Raw genomic sequence first — 20829 nt, 5'->3', positions numbered from 1 at the left:
AAAAAGTTCAAAAAGGAAAAAAAAAAAATCAACTCTAAATCAAGAGTAATCTTAATTTACAGTAAAAAAAAAAAAGGCACATCACCTCGCATCACTAGTAGCCTCGTGTCCGCTTCTGCTACCAGCAGCCGTGGGTCCTCTACTGTCGACAAAGCATCACCTTTCACCACCTGCAACCGCGCGTGATGTCACAAACGTGGTAACGCAAACCTCTCTTCTTGAGTAAATCCCATAATTGTAACACCGTAATTACCTTAAGTCTTACTTCGCGTCGTAAAGCAAAGGTTAATCAAATGTTACGATAATTCTAAAGCTTATACATAAATATATATAAGAAAGAATAATAATTCTAGAAGTCTGATGAAGAATTTAAGCTCAAATACGGAATCACAATGCACGAACGTTCACACAAAGCTACAAACTTAAGGCACAAGATAAAGGTACAAGATAACAAAATATAAGAGAATAATAATCATAAGATACTAGCCTAAGCTTGCGGAGTTTAGGCCGACTAGTTAAATACTGACATACAGAGTTTTGAAAGTTAAAAATAGCGTATACAAAATATCTCTCATAAAGTAAGCCTCTAAGCCAACTAAAATACAAAAGTGAGAGTACTAATAAAAAAATAAATCAAAAGTCTTCCAAAATATGGTAAAGATCCTCCGCTCTGTCACCATCAAAGCAACTCACTGAGGTGGGTTGCGACCTGCATCTGAAAAACAACAACAAAGTATGAAATGAGAACTGGAGGTTCTCAGTATGGTAACAGTGCCTAGTGATGTAAGATATAAGACTCCTGGACGCCAGAGGAAATCCTAGAGCTTCATATTCATCATGGGATTCAGGCTTAAAAGATAAGTACATTTAAAATCATAACTTTAAAACCATAATAAAAAAGGGTAATCTAACTTAATGAATTTCTAATCTAACAATTCTTCGCTGTCCTACAGCCTTCGCCAGCCTAACCGCCATGTGATCCCATCGCCATCGCCTTCCGAACCTCCTCAATCCCAGTAGAAAACACAAATAGTACAATGCAAGGAAAGCACAAGTATAAGCATGTATATCAAGTAATTCAGATAGGCAAATAGACATGTTATACAATTAGGCAAGCAATACAAGTCGGCAAAGCAAGCAAACAGATAAAAGATGCACATGATGAATGCCTATCCTATTTGGCTGTGATATCACATTGTCAGTTCAACTGCCAACCCGACACATCTCCATGGAGATGTCGCCCTTCGGTCTCATAATGAGAACTCCCGAGATATCGTGCCCGAATCACGGTCTAGGATGTCAGTACCTGCACACTATAGTGATTCCGAAGGGATGCGAGTAGGATACTCTTGCCACGGACCTCACATCTCAACGTAAGCGGGTTAACCACCGTCCTTATACCGCCGCTGTGACCTCGACAGGAGGGATTAACCGTCGTCCTTGCCAGGTGCATAGCGTCTCAAAATCTCAGTATAAAACAGTGGTTCAGTGGTTTTCAAAATCATTTCATTTAGTATATCAGTGATCCATCTTTCCATTCCGAGTCCCAGACTCATCTCAACCACCATCAATTTATAACTTCCACAATTCATTGTCAGTGATCATCAACACAATACTTCGCCTTCTCACTCAACCAATTCCGTCCTCAGTACTCTAGAAACCTAAGTCTCCGTTTTCTAAATTTTTACAGAAAGTCTCTAAAATAATTCACTAACTTATCTTTAATATTATCAGCTCCTAATGATTAGATTGTACTATTAAAACAGCATGGAAGGAAGTTTAGAAAGTTAGAGAATCCTTGGAAAAAAAGAGAAATCATTTTTCAGAAAATCAGGGTCTATGCGTACACATGCACTATGTATGAGTACGCATCCATGCAACATTTCGTTTACGCATGCAAGCGTTCGCGTACGCATACACTCCTAGACTTTGAAAATTTTTACAAAGTTGCAAAAATCAGTTTTAAACCCTAAACTTTAAACATTCATAACTTCCTCTACAAAAATGCATTTTTCTCAAATATATCAATTTAAAGATCTTTCAATGAGCTTTATTTTAAAACAAATTTCAACAAATTTTAAAAACGGAAGCTCAAGTTATGATCTGTCAAAGTTCATTAAAAATTGGTTTTCACCAAAATTCACAAGGTTCTCAACTTTCAAATTTCACAACCAAACCAAATAAAAACTACATCAAACTCTTATCCACATCAGAACTTACCCTTTTTTTTTTTTTTATCTCAATTCACCACTCTTACCAAATTTTCACTCTCATTATACAATCATCAATCCCAATTATCAAATATATCACACTAAAATTATTTCTCATCCAACACAATCATCCATCATCATTATATCACTAACAATCATCATAATCAATCTCATTCAACCTCAATCTCAAACTTCAATACCAATTATCAAAATCAACAACATTTATTCATCCAAATAATCCAAATTATCAATTCATCATACATCATCAATCAACCAAGTTTCAACAACCAATTCAATCCAAACCTATCCTATGGGTCATTAGCCTAAGTGTCAAGAAATATTATATATTACATAGAGAAAACCGAAACCATACCTTGGCCGATTCCCAATATTCACAAAACCCCAAGATTGAGTACAAATCAAGCTTCCAAACACAACCAAGTCCCCAATCCAACTCCAAATGCTCCCAAGTATCCAAGACAATTCCAACAAGGTCCAATATTCAAACAAACATAATATATTTCATATAAATCAAAATCTAATACTCATAATATATCAATTTACAAAGATTCTTGAGAAACCTTATCTTATCCACTGAAATTTGGAATAGAACCCAACAATCTCTCTCTAATGATTAGTACCTAAACAACCACAATACAAATTTCACTCAAAACCAAAACCCACAAACTCGAAATTCTTAGGGCAGAGGAAAAGAGATGAAAATTCAAAATCTTACCAAAAAAGGTTAGATGAAAATAACGGGCTCGGCAAGAGCTTTGCGTAGCCGCTGATGGCACGCAAATCGGAGCACTGTAGCTCGAGATATGAGCTTGGGAAGTTGATGATGAATAGTGAAAATGGAACCCTCACTCTCTTCTCACTTGCAGCTGTGTTGTCGTGTTTATGAGGATGAAATGGCTGAATTGGGGTTCATTTAAGCTTATATATATGTTGGGCTTGGACCCAACTTGGGCCCGATCCAACCCGTCCGTGCTTTTGGCCCGTTTGGCCCAATTTCGGGACAAACCTTTAAAATTAATGCCCAGTTTTTAATTCTAAATATTTTCCTAAGGTTTTCTACTATTTTTATTATTTTCGCATAGCACCGTATCGATTTAAGCCGGCACTACCGGTTCGCATTTTTATGCGATTTTTTGCAGAAAATTATATTTTTCAACTAAGAAAAATCTACTGAGTCCAAATATCATATTTATATTTTCTAATTAATATTCTGAAATTTTGGACTTATTTTGGGCAATTAAATTATTATTATTTTACGTTAATTAGTCGGTAAATTAATTCGCGGTTCTTACAATAATGGTCCCTGAGATTCATGTCGTTACTCAATATGATCCCTAAGATCCCAATTGCACCATTGTAATCCTCCATATACGGCTCTGGGCACCATAATAGTCCCTGAACAGCTTTCCGGTGATGAGCCATCATCAAGACACTGACGTGGCCTCATTTTGCCATGCTGGATAGTGCCAACGGCTAGTTGAGCTGGCACAGTTTCAATTTATACTCAATGTGGCTCCTCCCTCTATATTTAACCCTAAATTCTCAAATATTCAGTAAGTTAATTTCTTCTTCTTCTTCATCGTTCTCTTCTCATTCTTGTTGTTGCAGTTGTTCCTGGAGCTAGAAGTGAATATCCATGATGGGTGGTGGGAGCACTAGAGATGGAAGCTCTATTAGTTCACCGTCCAGTAGCCATTGGACAAGAACGCAAAGTAAGAGCAGAAGATCTGGGGTGCCGGAATGGTGCGGTTGCAGCTGCCGGCCAGTTCTCAGATGGTCTGGGACATATTTAAACTAAAAAAAAAACCATTTTTTGGTTATCTGATACGTAAAAATTTAGATTTCATGTATAACCGTCAAGTATACCAGGTCGCATCAAGTAGTAAAACTCACCGGAGTGAGGTCGATCCCACAGGCATTGGAGGATCAAGCAACTTTAGTATGATGATGAGTCAAGTTAAGCTAACAAGTGATGATAAGTGATGATTTGAGTGAAAATTGATTAACAGAATATAAATTGCAAGAAATTTAAAGACCTGAATATAAATTGCTTGAAACTTAAATGGCAAGAAACTTAAATGACATCAAAAGTAAATTGCAAGAAAGTAAGAGTGCAGAATTGTAAAGAGTAGAAAAGTAAATTGCAAGTAATTGAAAGATGAATCTAAATGGCAAAAATGTTAAATTGCTAGAAGATAGAAGGGAATTGGGTAGTGGGTATTCAAAATAACTAAAGAGCAGTAGAAATGAAAATCAATGATGGAAAAGATCACTAGGGATCAGAGGTGTAAGTTCTCATGAATTGATGATTATCAATTCCTTCTCAATCATTGGGATAGATCCATGGCGAATTGTGAATAATTGAGTCCCAATCTCTTGGTGACTCAATTTTTCTCAACACAATCAATTGCCACTCTCGTGATCTAATTGTTCATGAGAAGAGATGAAGTTCAATAACTAATCCTTCATGCCACACAACTCTCAGGATCTCAACCAAGGGTGGTTACATCTCACATACCAACCCAAAGTATATCAATCAAGAGAATTATGAAAGGATGAACTCTAAACTGAATTCTGTTACTCCTTTCTCAAGTTCATCACACAATTCAAATAGATTCAACCTCCCTCTCGGTGTGTAATTGGATCTGTGAAGAGCAAGAGCTTCCTCTTGGAAAAACCCACTTGAATTGAGAAGAAAAGAAAGCTATCAATTCATTTAAACAAACAGAGCTCTTCCCCCTAGTGAAAATGGGGTTTAGTGAATCATGGCTCCAATTACAACTACAATTGCAAAAATGAAAATTAAACTAAATGTAGAGAAGAATGAAGAAGAAGAATTCTCCTAACTAAAATTCAAAGCTACAAGAAAACCAAATAGGTGACAGGTATGCTCCCCAAAATGTAGTAAAAAGTAAAAGTGATAGTGTAGTGTAAAAAAAATTCCTTCCCAAGTACAAACTTTCTCCTATTCATACTAGTCCTTAGGCTTCCTCAAAAGGGCTTCAACCATACATTTCTGAAAGGTAATGGGCTCTGTCTATGTTTGATCCAGCAGCTCCCAATTGAGAATGCAGCCCTTTCAGGAAAACAGAGAGCTTGTACGCATGCTTTAGCAATTCTGGTCCATCGAGCACGTTATTGGCATACACGCCTTTGTATTTTACAAGTTGGCAATGTGTGTGTTAATTCCTCCTGGGCTGAGACATGGTGAGGGCGTTGCTAACTTGATTTGCAAGTTGGCAACATGTATGTTAATTCCCTCTGGGCTGAGACTTGGTGAGGGTGTTCCTAACTCAAGTTGGCAACGTGCTCTTCTGCTCCCTGGAGGTCCAAGTCTTTGTTCTTGTTCTTGGGGCTTAAAGATGACCATGATTTGAGCTTCAATTTCATGCCTCATGATGACTTGCATCATCTACCCTTCTTTCTTGCATAAAGAGGACCATAAAAGAGCATAAATCTCATTTGATCAGTACAATTCATGCATTATTTGATGAATATTATGGTACACTACTTTGAGATGAGTTGTGCTGAATTTCAAGTAAAAAAGGGCATCAAAAATGGGTAGAAAGCAACAAGAAGCTGGGCGTGTGAAACTGGCGTGCCACTTGGGAGAAAACGCCACAAAAATGCACTGGCGTGGCACGCCAGGAACTAGGCGTGGCACGCTAGTACTAAATTCCAGAGGAGAAGTCCAAGCATGCATGTGGGTGTGGCACGCCAGGGACTGGGCGTGGCACGCTAGTACAAAGTTCCAGAGAGCAACAATGGAGGACACAAAAGGGGCGTGGCACGCTAGGTTGGGCGTGGCACGCCAGGTTGGGCGTGGCACACCTAACCCATCAGCTACTATGGGAATGCCATTTGAGCAAAGGGGCGTGGCACGCCAACTCACCACTCCAGGAAGAACCGTCACTATGGCGTGCCACTTGGTATCGAAGGCGTGGCACGCCAACTCCAAGAAGTCACTTGGGCGTGCCACTTAAGAACCCAGGCGTGGCACGCCAAGCTTGAAGAGTTCACAAATGTATGGGCGTGTCACTTGAGCAGCATGGTGTGGCACGCTAGTACAATAATCCAGAGAAGGGGCTGAAGGCAATTGAAGACTGGGCGTGCCACTTGAGCAACCAAGCGTGGCACGCCAATGCACAAAGAGACCAAAGCAAAGGCTCGGCGTGCTACTTGATGTCGAAGGCAAGGCACGCCAACCCAAGAATCTCACTATGGCGTGCCACTTGAAGACTGAGGTGTGGCACGCCAGCTACTGGAACCAAGGAAAGATCATGGGCGTGTCACACCAGCCTCTAGGCGTGGCACGCTGGTATAAGTTTCCAGAGAGGGTGAAGGAGGCCAATTACATGGGGCGTGCCACTTGGTATCAAAGGTGTGGCACGCCATTCACTATTCCTCATTTAGGCGTGCCACTTGAATCCCAGGCGTGGCACGCCAGCGTCATTTAGAGAGCAAATAAGCATTGGGGCGTGCCACTTGATGGCGTGGCACGCCAAACAGAGGAATCACTTATTCACAAAGGGGCGTGGCATGCCAGACCCTGGGCGTGCCACGCTAGTTCAATTTTCCGGAGGAGCTTGGTCAAGCATACAGCAAGGGCCTGGCACGCCATACCCCTGGGCGTGCCACGCTAGTTCAAGTTTCCAGAGGCAAAGAGAAGTGAAAAAAGGCCAGGGTGTGCCACTTGAGCTCGAAGGCGTGGCACGCCAAGGTTGTTAGTGAAGACGAGCGTGCCACTTGAAGAACTGGGCGTGGCACACCAAGCTAGAATTGAATAGCACGTGACACGCCACTGGAGCACCAACCACACGCCAGCTGGGAAGTCACACTTATTGAGCTTCTTTTCCCTCTAAAATGTAATTTTCCTTTTTCACTTTTGTAATTCTTTTATTTTTAGTAGGAGTAGTATAAATACCCCCAAGGAGTACTAAAGAAGGGGTTAAGCAGTTAGAGAGATTAGTTTTAGATCCACTTTTACACTTCACTTTTGAATACTTTTCTTTGAGCTATGAGTAGCTAAATTCCCTCTCATTGAGAGAGGGAGCTCTGTTGTACTTGAGGGATTGATGATAGTGAAATTCTTTTTCTCTTCATCTTCTCTTTGATTCGCTAGAAGGAATTTCGTTCTTAATGCTTAGTGTTCAATTATCTTGGGAAAGAGATTGAATGCAAAATGGGTTTCATGGGAACCTTGGGAAAGGAAACATGAAACCATGCTTGAAATCCCTTCTCACACTTGAGTAGAATCTGGGTTTTGGTGTTTGGATATGTGACATATAATCTTCCCTCTACTTGGACCTATGATGGTGTGTGGTATAATCAGGGACCAAGCATATCTCTCTTCATGAGCAATTAGACCAAGGAATTGGCTATTGATCAAGATCTGAGAGATTGAGTCACCAAGGGATTGAGGCTCAATCAATCATGATTGCCAAGAGGTCAATGAGTTGCATGATTGAAGAGGATATAAGCTAGAATTGATCCAAAGAGACAACATTTCCTGATCTCAATGAATTTCCCCATTCTTATCTATCCCTTTCTTTATAGCTTAATTTTACATTCAGCAATTCTGCATTCCCATTTACATTCAAGTCATTTATGATTCTGCTCTTTACATTCTGCCATTTCCATTTCTGTACTTTATTGCTTTTCTTTATATTCTATCCGTTTACATTTCTATCATTTATAATTCTGCAATTCATAATCTACTTGTTCCGCTTGACTAATTCATCAATCAATTAAAACTGCTCAAATTTGCCAATCTCTGTGGATACGATCGCACTCCACTGTGGGTTATTTCTTGACGATAATTTTGGTGCGCTTGCCAAAAGAACTAATTCACCTATTTTTGAATGGGGTGTGAATTGGACTAATCAAGTTTTATGGCGTCGTTGCCGGGGATTGGCTTAAATTTGACAGTGATTGAATTGATTGGAGAGCTAGATTAAGCAATTTAAATTCCTTGTTATTTTATTTTCTTTTATTAAGCACTTTTTATTTTTCTTCTATTTCTACTCTGAGTTCTATTTCTTTCTTCTTTGATTATTTTAGTTATTCATCATCCATATTTCCACTCTTCTAACTGTTCGATCAATTGCATCAACAAAGTTAACCACTAATCTCAACAAGATTTTTCTTACTTCACTTGTTCTCTACTGGTTATTTGCCAAGTGTATGACAGGTAGAAGAGAAGAGACTTCATCTCCCTTTGATAGTGAAATTGAGAGGACCTTCCTTAGGCGAAGGAGGGAAGTAAGAGGCAAAGGCATAGTTGGAGAGGAACTAGTGGAGGAAAATCTAGAAACCACCATGGAAGAAGAAGCACATAACCATGTTGAAGAGGAAGCTGGCAATCATGCTGGGCAAGAAAGGAGAGTCTTAGGTTCCTACATCAACCCAAACCCAGGAAATTGTGGCAGCAGCATCCTAAAGCCAACAATTCATGCTAATAATTTTGAGCTGAAGCCTCAGCTCATCACACTTATTCAGAATAATTGCTCATATGGAGGAAGTGCCCAAGAAGACCCTAATCAATATCTCAACACATTCTTGAGGATATGTGATACTGTAAAGTCCAATGGGGTACACCCTGACATCTACAAACTACTCTTGTTCCCTTTCTCACTCAGAGATAAGGCAGCAAAGTGGTTGGAATTATTTCCCAAGGATAGCCTAACTACATGGGAGGAGGTCGTGAACAGATTTCTTGCAAGATTTTACCCTCCACAAAGAATCAACAGGCTGAGAGCTGAGGTGAAAACCTTCAGACAAGAAGATGGAGAAACACTATATGAGGCCTGGGAGAGATTCAAAGATCTGACAAGAAGATGCCCACTAGAAATATTCAATGAGTGGGTACAACTACATATCTTTTATGAGGGGATGTCCTATGAATCAAAGAAGGCCGTGGATCATTCTTTAGGAGGCTCACTCAACAAGAAGAAAACCATTGAAGAAGCCATAGATGTCATCGAGACTGTAGCTAAAAATGAGTATTTCTATGCTTCAGAAAGGACTCAGAAGAAAGGAGTGCTAGAACTCAACTCTGTAGATGCTTTATTAGCTCAGAACAAGGCAATTGCAGCACAAATAGCAGCCTTAACCAAGAGGATAGAGGCCAATCAAGCCTCAGTCATTCAAGACCAAACTTCGCAACAAGAAGGGAATGAACCAGAATCTGAAGGTGACTGGGAACAAGCTAATTATGTGAACAACTCATCCAGACCACCATATGACCCACACTCTAAGACATACAACCCAGGTTGGAAGAACCACCCAAATTTTGGGTGGGGAAACCAACAAAACCACAACCATGACCACAACAAACTTTATCCATCAAATCAACATTCCACCCACAACCCCAACCATCAAACAGGCAACCATAGACCCTACCATAACTCACAAAATATATCATACCATAGCAACCAGCCCATACACAACAACCTCAATCAAGACACACCACCCTCAACTATGCAACCATGTGAAATCAAGAGCAACTTTGAGAGGATGGAGGCTGCAATAGCGCAACTGTCATCACAGATTACATGGGCAGTCTCCACCCTTATGGAGAGACAAGCACAGACTGAAAGAAGGATAGATGCCAATCAAGAAGAATACAGGTCAAATCTGAAAAATCAAGGCGCAACAATCTCAAAGTTGGAAGCACAAGTGGGGATCTTATCCAAGCAAATCCCACTTTCCACACACACATTTCCCAGTGATACTATGGCCAACCCAAGAGGGGAATGTAAGGCCATTACACTAAGAAGTGGGAAAGTTGTGGAGGAAGGAACCCCAAGCAAAGACAACCATCAAGAAGAAGTTGCAGAAAAGCATGGGAATAAGAGTGAAGAAGAGACCCCTGCTCCACCTTCATCAAAACCAGTCTTGAAACCTTATGTGCCAAAAGCACCATACCCACAAAGGCTGGAAAAAGGTGGGAAGGATGGCCAATTCTCTAAGTTCCTAGAGATCTTCAAGAAACTCCAAATCAACATACCATTTGCTGTGGTATTGGAACAAATGCCACTCTATGCCAAATTCTTAAAGGAGCTTATAACAAGAAAGAGGAACTGGGAGGCAAAGGAGACCATAGTATTAACTGAGGAATGCAACGCCATCATACAAAAGAAGCTGCCTCAGAAGCTGAAGGACCCAGGGAGTTTCCAAATTCCCTGCATCATAGGATATCACTATTGAGAAAGCTTTGTGTGACTTGGGAGCTAGCATAAATCTCATGTCCCTAACCATGATGAGAAGGATGAAGATTGAGGAAGCCAAGCTAACAAGAATGACACTCCAATTGGCTGATAGAACATTTAAGTTTCCATATGGGGTGGTGGAAGACTTGCTAGTGAAAGTGGGGGAATTCATTTTCCCTGCTGATTTTGTTGTGATGGACATGGAAGAAGAGGCCAACACGTCAATCATCCTAGGAAGGCCATTTCTAACTACTGCTGGAGCCATCATTGATGTGCAAAAAGGGGAAATAGTCTTGAGATTGCATGAAGAGAAAATGGTCTTCAACGTCTTTAGAGCAATGAGTTATCCCAAAGAATCTATAGGAGAATGCATGCTGGTAGACACCATGGAACAGATAGTTCAAGGAGTCTTGGAAGAAGAACAATATAAAGGAACCATTGAGCTAGAACAAGCATCAGATGGAGAACCACCACAAGCAACCATGAGAAATTCAATCATGCCAACCACCACATAAAACAAAGATGCTGAGGCACCAAAACTAAAGCTGAAAACCTTACCATCCAGCTTGAAATATGCATATCTGGGTGCCAACAACACTCACCCAGTGATCATAAATTCAAGTCTGAGCAAAGAACAAAAAGAGGAGCTTATCCAAGTGCTGAGACAACACAAGAATGCCATAGGCTAGACACTTACAGATTTAAAAGGGATCAGTCCTTCAATGTGCATGCACAAAATCCTACTTGAAGAAGATGCCAAACCTTCAAGGCAACAACAAAGGAGGCTGAACCTGACTATGAATGATGTGGTTCAGAAAGAAGTGTTGAAATTGTGGCAAGCAGGGATGATCTACCCCATCTCAGACAACCCTTGGGTAAGCCCGGTGCAAGTAGTCCCTAAGAAGGGAGTGATCACTGCTGTGGCAAATGAGAAGAATGAATTGATACACACAAGGACAGTGACCGGATGGCGTATGTGCATTGACTACCGGAAACTCAATGAAGCCACCCGGAAAGATCACTTCCCCCCTACCTTTCATGGACCAGATGCTTGAAAGATTGATAGGACATGAGTATTATTGCTTCTTGGATAGGTATTCGGGCTACAATCAAATTGTTGTAGACCCCAAGGATCAGGAAAAAACTTCATTTACTTGTCCATATGGTGTCTTTGCTTATAGGAGAATGCCCTTTGGATTGTGCAATGCACCTGCAACATTCCAAAGGTGCATGCTCTCCATTTTTTCAGACATGATTGAGAAGTTCATAGAAGTATTCATGGATGACTTTTCTGTGTTTGGGAACTCATATTATGATTGCCTATGCCATCTTGCTCTTGTGCTAAAAAGGTGCCAAGAAATCAACCTGGTTTTGAACTGGGAGAAGTGCCATTTTATGGTAACTGAAGGGGTGGTTATTGGTCACAAGATTTCAAAAGATGGCATAGAAATGGACAAGGCAAAAGTGGAAGTAATTGAGAAATTACCTCCACCTTGCAATGTCAAGGCCATCAGAAGTTTTTTGGGACACGTTGGGTTCTATAGGAGGTTTATCAAAGATTTTTCAAAGATTGCAAAATCCCTTAGCAACCTACTTGTCTCAAATACACCCTTTGTTTTTGATAGAGATTGCATGGTAGCCTTTGATGAGCTTAAGAAGAAACTCTCCTCTGCACCTATTATAGCACCACCAAGCTGGGATCTTCCCTTTGAACTAATGTGTGATGCATTTGATTTTGCTGTTGCTGCTGTTCTAGGACAGAGGAAAGACAAGCTAGTACATGTTATTTACTATGCTAGCAAGGTCCTTAATGAGAATCAAAGGAACTATACCACCACAGAGAAAGAATTTTTAGCCATAGTTTTTTGCTTTTGATAAGTTTAGATCATATCTTATTGGCTCAAAAGTTAAGTGTGTTCACTGATCATGCAGCACTCAAATACTTGCTTACCAAACAAGAATATAAGCCCAGACTAATAAGATGGATTCTGCTGCTCCAAGAATTTGACATTGAGATTAAAGATAGGAGCGGAGCAGAGAACAAGGTAGTTGACCACCTCTCAAGGATCCTACAAGAAGAGGAAATACATCAAGTAGCAGTAAATGAAAGCTTTCCTGATGAACAATTGATGATGATTCGAGTAGCCCCTTGGGTTGCAGACGTAGCTAACTTCAAGGCTATTAGAGAACTACCAACCAACATCAACAAACACATGAGGAGAAAGCTAATCAAGGATGCCAAACACTACATCTGGGATGACCCCTATCTGTTCAAGAAGTATGCTGATGGAATCTTAAGAAGGTGTATATCCTATGAAGAAGGGCAGGAAGTGTTGTGGCAGTGCCATGTATCTGCATATGGAGGTCATTTCAGTGGAGAAAGAACAGCAGCAAAAGTGCTTCAATCTGGATTTTACTGGCCAACAATGTTTAAGGATGCTAAAGAATTGGTGTCAAGATGTGATGAGTGCCAAAGAGATGGTAATCTAACCAAGAGAAATGAGATGCCACAGCAATTCATACTAGAGATGGAACTATTTGATGTATGGGGAATTGACTTCATGGGACCCTTCCCAACCTCCTACTCAAATAGCTACATATTGGTGGCTGTTGATTATGTCTCAAGGTGGGTAGAAGCCATGGCCACTGCAACAAATGACAACAAAGTTGTGATAAGCTTCTTGAGAAGGAAAATCTTCAGCAGATTTAGAGTTCCCAGAGCTCTCATTAGTGATGGAGGGACACACTTCTACAACAAACAACTTGAGACACTCCTTCTTAGATATGGAGTCAAGCACAAAGTGGAAACTCCATATCACCCACAAACCAACGGGCAAGCTGAAATTTTCAACAGAGAGCTAAAACGAATCCTTGAAAAAACTGTTGGAAGCTCAAGAAAGGATTGGTCTAAGAAGCTGGATGATGCACTATGAGCCTACAGGACAGCCTACAAGACACCCATTGGGATGTCTCCATACCAACTGGTATATGGCAAGGCTTGTCACTTACCAGTTGAACTTGAGCATAGAGCATTTTGGGCTCTAAAAATGCTAAACTATGATGAGCAAGCTGCTGGAGAGAAGAGATTAATGCAACTCAATCAGCTGGAAGAATTTAGAAATCAAGCATATGAGAATGCAAAAATCTACAAAGAGAACACAAAAAGGTGGCATGACCAAAAGATAGCAAGAAGGGAGTTCACTGAAGGACAGAAGGTGCTACTCTACAATTCAAGACTCAAGTTCTTCCCTGGGAAACTTAAGTCTCGATGGTCAGGACCCTTCACCATACTCAAGGTGTTTCCCTATGGTCATGTAGAGCTCATGGAGGACAAGACTCAGAGAACTTTACTATCAATGGCCATAGACTCAAACACTACTTGGGAGGCTCCTTAGAGGAGCAGAGAGTGAGCTACAAGCTCAACTAAAGATGAAGGAATGTCAAGCTAGGGACACTAAAGAAGCGCTAATTGGGAGGCACCCCAACACTTTATCCTTTTTGATTTATTGTTTTTCTTAGAAGTAGTTTAAAATCTATTGCTTTAGATAATTTACATTTCAGTCTCACATTTGTGTTACATTACCAATTAGAATTAGATTGCAATAGTAAGTTAGGAAGTTGGATACTAGCTTTGGTAGTAGATTACTCTTAAATTCTTTTATTTTTCTGGGATTGCAACTTGATGAGTGCATTACTAATGATGAGTAAATGGGCTGAGAAATAGCTAAAATGCTAAGTTTGGTGTGGCCACTCACCCACTTAATCTAGGCTTACAACCAATTAATAGCTTGATTTTGGAGAGTAAGCCCAGAGATTAAGTTTGGTGTAGCCACTACCAACGATCACCTAGCAAGCCCAAGTTACCCAATTTGAAAGCACTTAATATTTTGGGCAAGAACATGAACGTGGTTTAATGTGTTCAGAGGAATTGGAATCAAAAGAAAATGAAAAGATTGGTGTTATTCCATCCTTATGAACACATTAAATACATAATGATGGAACCAAATTATTAAGATGCCAAAGGATTAAGTTTGGTATCCCAAGAGACACCCATCAGTTGCAATCCAAATTACTCATGATGAGAAGGATTGTGAAGGGTTCTTTTGTCATTACTAATGGGTTTCAGTTTCAATTTTAGGAGAGAAGATGGAGCCCACATGGTGAACAACTCACAAAGCAAGGAAGTCAAAGTGTACTTACACTTTGGAACTCAACACATGCAGAAGACACAGTGAGATAAGAGTTGGCGCCTCTTCCCACGCTTGGCACCACTCCCCAAGTGGGAAAATATTTAACCTTTTTTATTTCCCACCTTTCGAACCACACTATTCACCCCTTATAAAAGCCTCACCTTCCCAACTCTTCTCCCACTTCAAAACCCCAATCACACACAAAGAGAATCCATACACCCTTCTTCTTCCTTTCTCTTTTCGCCTTTTACTATCTCTCTTTCCCTACTTTCTTTCTTCTTTTTCTTGATTGGGACAATCAAGTCCTAAGTTTGGTGTTGGAGCAAAACTTTGTTTTGCTTGCCCTCTCTTGCAACCCCCATTTTTTTTCACAACCTCAAACACACTCTCTCAACTTAATGGCACCACCAAAAAGCTCAGCTTCAAAGAAAAGAAAAACCAAGGAACCAACCTCTGGATCCTCAAGCTCTTTCAATGACTACAAGTTCCTCTCCGCATTCAACCAAAATCAATTCCATGGCTGGGTGAGTGAGAGGGAGATCATTCCAGAAGTTGGGTTCTAACTAGGGAGGAACGAGCACCCTGAAATCAATATTGAAATCAACAACAGGGGTTGGTCACTCCTATGCAACCCACCAGGAAAGGTGGTAGAAAGCTTAATGAGGGAATTTTATGCTAACGCTGTGCCTCAACCAGGACAACACTATGGCTATATTAGCTATGTGAGGGGGAAGTCCATTGACTATAGCCCCTCCAGCATAGAGAGGATGCTAATGGTGAAGAGGACAAGCTCCACCCGGAGCTATGAAGAAAGAATGAAGCAGCAAGACCCTGGATTTGATGAGATCCTGAATGAAATTTGTGTGCTGAATGTGCATTGGATAAATGATAAGGATGGGATACCCAACCAATTGAGAAGAAGGGATTTGAGCCCCCAAGCTAGAGGGTGGCTAGAATTTGTGAGGAGGTCCCTAATCCCCACATCCATCACTTCAGAGGTGACCAAGGAGAGAGCTGTGCTCATATACAGCATCATGAAAGGTGAAAATGTCAACATAGGGGAGATGATTGCTAACAACATCAACAAAGTGCTGAAAAGCACCAGTGACAACATAAGGTTGGTATTCTCCAGCATTATACAGAGGCTATATGATGAGGCTGGAGTTGAAAAGATCATTGATGAGGTGCTTGTGAAGCAAGACAAATTCATAACTGCCAAGAAGATGGCCAAAGTGGTGGCTATTAACCCACTTCAAAGGGCCAGGGAAAAAAGAGCTCATGCTCATGGACCACAACAATAACAAGAAGAGGAAGAGGTAGAAGAGCAACCTCACTTTCTGGCACTTCAACCCCCACCACCACACTACCAATATCAACAATTTCCAGAGAGATTCAACTGGGAACAACTGGAAAGAGATGTACACCAAATGAGGGGAGACCTACACCACTTGAGGGAAGATGTCAATGAACTCAAGGAGACTCAGCAACAATAATGGAGCCAAGTCAACTAGAACATTCAGCAACTCCAAGGGAGTTGGGAGCATGTGAGGAAGGAGCAGTAAGAACAATTTGACTGGGGAGAGGTGCGAAGTGCACTGGACAAAATAGTAGAGCAAGGCAAATAGCAACAGAGGAACTTGGCCAAATTCATAAATCTCTATGATGCCAGAACCATATCCAGGAGGCAGTATGACATCAATACACAAGCGAAGCTGAATCACTTGTGTAATGCCATGGCCGCTCTAAACCCAGGATACCCAACCTTCATGCAAGGAATGGAGGAGCTAAGTGCAAGACAAGAGGAAATTCTAGCCAAACATAAGGAGGATGAAAGGAATTATATGAGGAGGGTAGGATTTTGGAAGCCCAAAGATGCCAAAGCACAAGAAGGTTCCTCCAAGCCAGATGAAGGTGGCTCCTCCCCTTCCAAGAAGAAGGACAAAGGGAAGGGGCCAATAAACTGAAGATGAAGCTGCTCAAGATTGTTGAGTCCCATGGTTGACACTCTCTAATTTCTGAAATCCTATTTAAGCTTTTGTTTGATTTACTTTTTGAATAAATAATCATGTTAGGATAGTTTATGTTTTATGCTTAGTTTTGTTTCATGTTTGAAGTCTTTATGAGTCCTCTAGTTTACAAGAAAGAAAATGCCATGTATTTCAAGTCTTCATTTCAACATAAATAAAAGTAGAGATTATCTCCATAAGAGTTACTGTGAGTTGTGCAAAAACAATAAGAGAGACCAAGGCCAAGATAGATCATCAAACAAACTAAGGAATAAGAAACTAAGTGTAGAACCTTGGATGAACTAAAAAGAAAATAAGTCATGGAAAGCAACTAGTCCTAGAAGGTATAACAAGAGAAGGTTAAGGGGTGTTCCTTGAATATCCATAGAACCAAGAAGTAGTGAGCAATAAAGGCCCAAGGCTTTGAGCATCAACTACTGGGATGGGAAAGAAACATTAAAAAGCTCAAAAAGAATTAAAGATCCTAGTAGATGCTTGTGGTGAAGATGTGTCAAGAAGAGACTTGGGCAAGTAAATTCTTAGGGGTGTTTCAACACCTAGTACCCTAAAACCAACTGGTTTGGGAGTGCTAATTGAAAGCCTAATTAAAGGGTTGTCTTGAGACAAAACACTTAGAGTCATGGTCAAGAAAGCAAAATAACTCTTGCTACTTCAAGGTGACAATCAATAGAAAGGACCCTTAAAGCCTATACTTGAAAGAACCCTCAAGGATCTAAGAGTTTTTCATGACATTAAAACATTCATACATGTGTTGAAAAGGCTTACTCACATTGATTTTCTTGGGACAAGCAAAGCTTAAGTTTTGTGTTGTGATGACTTGTATCATCTACCATTCTTTCTTGCATAAAGAGGACCATAAAAGAGCATAAATCTCATTTGATCAGTACAATTCATGCATTATTTGATGAATATTATGGTACACTACTTTGAGATTAGTTGTGCTGAATTTCAGGTGAAAAAGGGCATAAAAAATGGGTAGACAGCAACAAGAAGTTGGGCATGTGAAACTGGCATGCCACTTGGGAGCAAACGCCACAAAAATGCACTGGCGTGGCACGCCAGGAACTAGGCGTGGCACGCCAGTACTAAATTCCAGAGGAGAAGTCCAAGCATGCATGTGGGCGTGGCACGCCAGGGACTGGGCGTGGCACGCCAGGGACTGGGTGTGGCACGCTAGTACAAAGTTCCAGAGAGCAACAATGGTGGACACAAAAGGGGCGTGGCACGCCAGGTTGGGCGTGGCACGCCTAACCCATCAGCTACTATGGGTGTGCCACTTGAGCAAAGGGGCGTGGCACACCAACTCACCACTCCAGGAAGAACCTTCACTATGGCGTGCCACTTGGTATCGAAGGCGTGGCACGCCAGCTCCAAGAAGTCACTTGGGCATGCCACTTAAGAACCCAGGTGTGGCACGCCAAGCTTGAAGAGTTCACAAATGTATGGGCATGCCACTTGAGCAGCATGGCGTGGCACGCTGGTACAATAATCCAGAGAAAGGGCTGAAGGCAATTGAAGACTGGGCGTGCCATTTGAGGTCGAAAGTGTGGCACGCCAACCTCTCAATCTCACTTAGGCGTGCCACTTGAGCAACCAAGCGTGCCACGCCAATGCACAAAGAGACCAAAGCAAAGGCTGGGCGTGCCACTTGATGTCGAAGGTGTGGCACGCTAACCCAAGAATCTCACTATGGCGTGCCACTTGAAGACTGAGGCATGGCACGCCAGCTACTGGAACCAAGGAAAGATCATGGGCGTGGCACGCCAGCCTCTAGGCGTGGCACGCTGGTATAAGTTTCCAGAGAGGGTGAAGGAGGCCAATTACATGGGGCGTGCCACTTGGTATCGAAGGCGTGGCACGCCATTCACTATTCCTCACTTAGGCATGCCACTTGAATCCCAGGCGTGGCACGCCAACGTCATTTAGAGAGCAAAGAAGCATTGGGGCATGCCACTTGAGCTCGTGGCGTGGCACGCCAAACAGAGGAATCATTTATTCACAAAGGGGTGTGGCATGCCAGACCCTGGGCGTGCCACGCTAGTTCAATTTTCCAGAGGAGCTTGGCAAAGCATACAGCAAGGGCCTGGCATGCCATACCCTGGGCATGCCACGCTAGTTCAAGTTTCCAGAGGTAAAGAGAAGTAAAAAAAGGCCAGGGCGTGCCACTTGAGCTTGAAGGCGTGGCACGCCAAGGTTGTTAGTGAAGACGAGCGTGCCACTTGAAGAACTGGGCGTGGCACGCCATGCTAGAATTGAAGAGCACGTGACACGCCACTGGAGCGCCAACCACACGCCAGCTGGGAAGTCACACTTATTAAGCTTCTTTTCCCTCCAAAATATAATTTTCCTTTTTCACTTTTGTAATTCTTTTATTTTTACTAGGAGTAGTATAAATACCCCCAAGGAGTACTGAAGAGGGGGTTAAGCAGTTAGAGAGATTAATTTTAGATCCACTTTTACACTTCACTTTTGAGTATTTTTCTTTGAGCTATGAGTTGCTAAATTCCCTCTCATTGAGAGAGGGACCTTTGTTGTACTCGATGGATTGATGATAGTGAAATTCTTCTTTTCTTCATCTTCTCTTTGATTTGCTAGAAGGAATTTCGTTCGTAATGCTTAGTGTTCAATCATCTTGGGAAAGAGATTGAATACAAAATGGGTTTCATGGGAACCTTGGGAAAGGAAACATGAAACCATGCTTGAAATCCCTTCTCACACTTGAGTAGAATCTGGGTTTTGGTGTTTGGATATGTGACATATAATCCTCCCTCTACTTGGACCTATGATGGTGTGTGGTATAATCAGGGACCAAGCATATCTTTCTTCATGAGCAATTAGACCAAGGAATTGGCTATTGATCAAGATCTGAGAGATTGAGTCACCAAGGGATTGGGGCTCAATCAATCATGATTGCCAAGAGGTCAATGAGTTGCATGATTGAAGAGGATATAAGCTAGAATTGATACAAAGAGACAACATCTCCTTATCTCAATGAATTTCTCCATTCTTATCTATCCCTTTCTTTATAGCTTAATTTTACATTCAGCAATTTCCCATTCCCATTTACATTCAAGTCATTTATGATTCTGGACTTTACATTCTGCCATTTCCATTTCTGCACTTTATTTATTTTCTTTATATTCTAGCCATTTACATTTCTGTCATTTATAATTCTGCAATTCACAATCTACTTGTTCCGCTTGACTAATTCATCAATCAAATAAAAATGCTCAAATTTGCCAATCTCTGTGGATACGATCCCACTCCACTGTGGGTTATTACTTGACGATAATTTTGGTGCACTTGCCAAAAGAACTAATTCACCAATTTTAGAATGGGGTGTGAATTGGACTCATCACCTCACTATAGAGTATTACACATCGTTGGAAAGCTCTGAATGTCAGCTTTCCAACGCAACTGAAAGCACCTCAATTGGGTCTTTGTAGCTCAAGTTATACTTTATTGAAGGGGGCAAGGTCAGGCTACCAGGGTCGCAGGCGTTATTGGCAAACACGCCTTCAAAATCTTCAAGTTGGCAACGTACATGTTGCCTTCCAGGTCTAAGGTTTCTTATAAGGGCGTTGCCAACTTGGTTTTCAAGTTGCCAACGTGCTCTTCCTTCCCTGGAGCCAAGAATTTGTATTGGAGTTGGCAACTTGAGTTGCCAACGTGCTTCTCATCCTTCATGGAGCCAAGGATTTGTATTGGAGTTGGCAACTTGAGTTGCCAACGTGCTCTTCCTTCCCCTGGAGCGAAGGATTTGTGTTGGAGTTGGCAACATGAGTTGCCAACGTGCTCTTCCTTTCCCTGGAGCCAAGAATTTGTACTGGAGTTGGCAACTTGAGTTGCCAACATGCTCTTCCTGTCCCTGGAGCCAAGAACTTGTACTGGAGTTGGTAACTTGAGTTGCCAACGTGCCCTTCCTTCCCTGGAGCTAAGAATTTATATTGGAGTTGCTAACTTGAGTTGGCAACTTGCTGTTGGAGTTGCTAACTTGAGTTGGCAACTTGCTTAGTGGCTTCCTTCTTGCTCCAAGGCTTTCTTGTCCATCACCTATCATTAACCAAAGAACTTACCTCAAAGTTTTGTCATTCTATGCAACTAATTTCAAGAGATTCATTCATACTAATTCATTTATAAGTTCCTTGAATTATTTGCATGAATTTGGCCA

The sequence above is a fragment of the Arachis ipaensis genome, chromosome B07 (genome assembly GCF_000816755.2).
Source record: "Arachis ipaensis cultivar K30076 chromosome B07, Araip1.1, whole genome shotgun sequence".
Lineage (NCBI taxonomy): Eukaryota > Viridiplantae > Streptophyta > Magnoliopsida > Fabales > Fabaceae > Arachis > Arachis ipaensis.
This window is presented reverse-complemented; position numbering follows the sequence as displayed.